Source organism: Corvus moneduloides, chromosome 2, assembly GCF_009650955.1.
Source record: "Corvus moneduloides isolate bCorMon1 chromosome 2, bCorMon1.pri, whole genome shotgun sequence".
Taxonomy (NCBI): domain Eukaryota; kingdom Metazoa; phylum Chordata; class Aves; order Passeriformes; family Corvidae; genus Corvus; species Corvus moneduloides.
This window is the reverse complement of record NC_045477.1, coordinates 25,755,067-25,758,546: the sequence shown is the minus strand read 5'-3', so window position 1 is coordinate 25,758,546 and position 3,480 is coordinate 25,755,067. Positions and strand designations below refer to the sequence as shown.

Below are 3,480 nucleotides of genomic sequence, written 5' to 3'. Positions count from 1 at the left end.
CTGCCCATTACCAATGAGAGAGAGAGAGAGACACAGAGAGGAACAGACAAAAAAAAAAAAGAAAAATCATAAAATTAAACCAGTTCGGTAGAACTCTTTGCAATAAACTAATGTAAGTCTCGTGGGGGCCTTTGGAGAGGCGCTCTGGCTAACAAAAAATAAGTCTGTTAATCAATGTGTTTTGACACACAACATTTTTTTGCAACCAGAGGTTTCAAAATGCTTTACAAAGGGGGTTGGAGGTATTCCCTATGCATATACAGTAAAAAAGAGCTCAGGTGATTTCTTCAAGGTCACACAGGAGGCACTGACAAAGACAGGACTAGAGTTAAAAGGTCCTGGCATCCATACCCAGTTTCAATGGCACAGCCTCTCCTGTCTGTGCTCCCGTCTAGCCCCTCATGCTCATTTCTAGACAGGAAGGTCTCAGACATGCTACTTCACCTTTTGGTGCCTCCATTTCCTTACCAGCATGCAATAAAAACAGGGACAAAGCCAGTGATTAGCAGACAGCTGGTACCTGTGCCAGCTGACCTGTGCCAGACTCATTTTGGTCAAATTGCTTTAAATTTCTCAGGAGAGGAGTGATAGAGATTGTCAGAAGAATCCAACACTTTATAAGAGGTTTACATTTGTTGCTCCCTTTTCTGGTCAAATGTCATAGCTGAAGCATGTACAAAGAGCAGAACAGGGAACCTCAGGACACAGAATTGCTTAGGCCAGCCAGCACCATGCAAAGGGCAACCTAACAGATGAACTTCCATTCTAAGACACAAGAAACTTGAATAATTTGACTGCCCAGTTAAGTAAAATGCTTTATGAGGGAAACTAGAGATATAAAATACTTATGTAATCTTCCACACTGCCTTGTGTGCCCAGGACTGTTGTAAAACTTATTATGGAAACTCATATAATTGAACTCTGATCATGTTCAGACAAACCAGTGACTACAAGGATGAACTGGGAAAAATACTTAGCTGAGCACATATGACTGGTTTGTTCAGACTATTAAATCCTCCTCATGCTCAGAGTTCTGGAAGATAAGGCATGGTCTCACATTTCATGGTATCAAGCAATGTTTTCATGATATGCTGCTGCACTGGTAATGTAGACAACAACCAACACCCTGACTGCCCCATCCAAACCCATTTTTTAATTTGCTTTCTGAATCACTTGTGGTATATTTCAGGTGTGGAATTCATCATCCCCAAAGCTTTTAGGGATAGAGATGGTACCATAGCTCTGTAAGAATCAAAATGATCCTGTGTTTCACTGACTGAGAAAATTATTTTCCTGTGGTTATTCTGCAATTTCCCTTCTTTTTTTCTCTCCACAGACATCCTGCTTCCTTCTTTTTACAGTCTGTTTGGCACTGTTTTAAATCCTGAAGAGTCACTCTTCAGGGACCATGACATGCCGGTGGTAATATATAACTCACTCATTATATAGTGAGATTACCATATGCTACTTATATTCAATTCTAAGAGGAGATAATTAAAATGGATTAGATGTGAAAGGCCTACTTTTTTTTCTCCCCAAGTCTCTGTTTCCTTTTATTTCATGGTTTGCATGTATGATGGTGACATCCATGAATGAAATCCACTTGCTGCTCTTCCTTGCACTCATGAGGAGTTTGTCCTTACTTGGTGAAAGACACTTGCTCAAAACACAAAGTCCTTACTTCCCTGATGGCTTTGCCACACACAGTGCTGTGTTGTGTGTAGACAGGCCAATATGCTTGACATGTGATGTGGAAAATGATAGCATGTCAGTTAGAATAACGTTTGATTAACTTACAAGAGACAGACTGTATTTACAGAGCTCATTTTTGCTTAGGGCAATATATATCCCAGAGTTTGTAATAAATTGGTCTCCTCCACTCTAGACCCTGTTAAGATTATGCTATAAAAACACCTTAATTTTTGCCTGCATAGTTTCTAAGATACACTGCGTTGTGGCTTTTTAATCTTAGCTTCAAAGCCTTCCTGGGATTTCTCCTCCCCAAAGAATCACAAAACTTTAGTTTTTCTTTTTTGTATGCAAATTTTTGTGCTTCTTAAGCGAGCACTGTAGATTCTTTATTCCCATGATTCTTCATCTTCAAGTCAGAGAAAACTTTGCTCAGTGAATTAAATGTGCACGTAATTCCTTTTGCTTCTGTATTTTGTATTTGGCTGGTATTAGACAGCAACATGGGATGACTAGAATCATAGAACCATAGCATATCCTGAGTTGGATGGGAGAAGCAGCAATGTCAGTGCCCTGGTCATGGTCCCCTTTTCCAGCCCCTGTGTTTCTGGAGATGTAGGCTCTGCAGCTCTTTGAACCCTAACCATAATGGATGCTTGGTGCTGACACTGAGGTCATGGAATCATAGAATCCTGAGTTGGAAGGGACTCACAAGGATCATCAAAGACCATCTCCTGGTCCTGCACAGCAGCACCCCAAGAATCACACCATGTGCCTGAGAGCGTTGTCCAAGAGCTTCTCCAACTCTGTCAGGTTTGGTGCTGTGACCACTTCCCTGGGGAACCTGTTCCAGCGCCCAACAACCCCAACCAAAGGGTGAAGAACCTTTTCTGAATACCTAACCTAAATCTACCCTGAGACAGGTTCATGCCATTCCCTCATGTCCTATCACTGGACAACAGAGATCAGTTCCTGCCCCTGCACTTCCCCCTGTGAGGAAGCTGTAGGTCACAACGAGGTCTCCCCTAAATCTGCTAGACTGAACAAGGCAAGTAACCTCAGCCACTCCTCATACAACTTCCCCTCATCCAGTCACCATGAGTAGCCCAGATTAGAAAGGTGTGGAGGCAGCAACGTTGGTGCCCTGACATGATCCCCCTGGCACATCTTTTGCATCCTTTAATCCAGTATTTATCACAGTGTGATATGTAGGAAAAGGCAATAGTGCCTTATAAAGTGCAGACACTGCATGCATCCTAGCACTGTATTTCCATTACATTGTGGGATATATTTAAGTGAGTCTACAGGGAACATGGAAAAATATGAATCACTTGTATGTTTGCACCCATGTGAAAGAAGAAAAAGAGGTCTGTTTCTGTCACATGGAAAGCTACATCAGACTGTAGTTTTTGGAAACATAAAAACATACAGAGATATAGAGGCCTTTAAGTTACTGAATTCTGGTTTATGATTACACTCTTCCATGACTTCTCTTGTGAGCGCTCCAAACAAAAAGATTAATGCAAACATTTGCATCTCCCAAACCTCTCCATTTTTCTGTGGATCTTTTCCAGAGCCACTTTGCCTGGCTTCTTTTAACAGGGCTAAGGAAAGTCACCCTGACAGTGGGAACAGCTGTCTCCCCTCTATTTTTGTAATGATCCTGTCCATCACTAGACAAGGTAGCAGACAGACTTTCTCTGAGGCTGCACACATAAAGATTATTTTCAGGAGGGGTTTCTGAAGCCTAGCTCTCTGTTGGTTAAGGCGAAATTAGTCTCCCAGACATTC

The 3,480-nt window shown here is 41.9% G+C and overlaps 1 protein-coding gene across 9 annotated transcripts in view; it reads right to left on the bottom strand.

Moving 5' to 3' along the window:
* Positions 1-3,480, bottom strand: part of ZBTB20 (zinc finger and BTB domain containing 20) — a 501,190-nt gene that overhangs the window by 28,104 nt on the left and 469,606 nt on the right. The gene's annotated exons all lie outside the window — the stretch shown is intronic.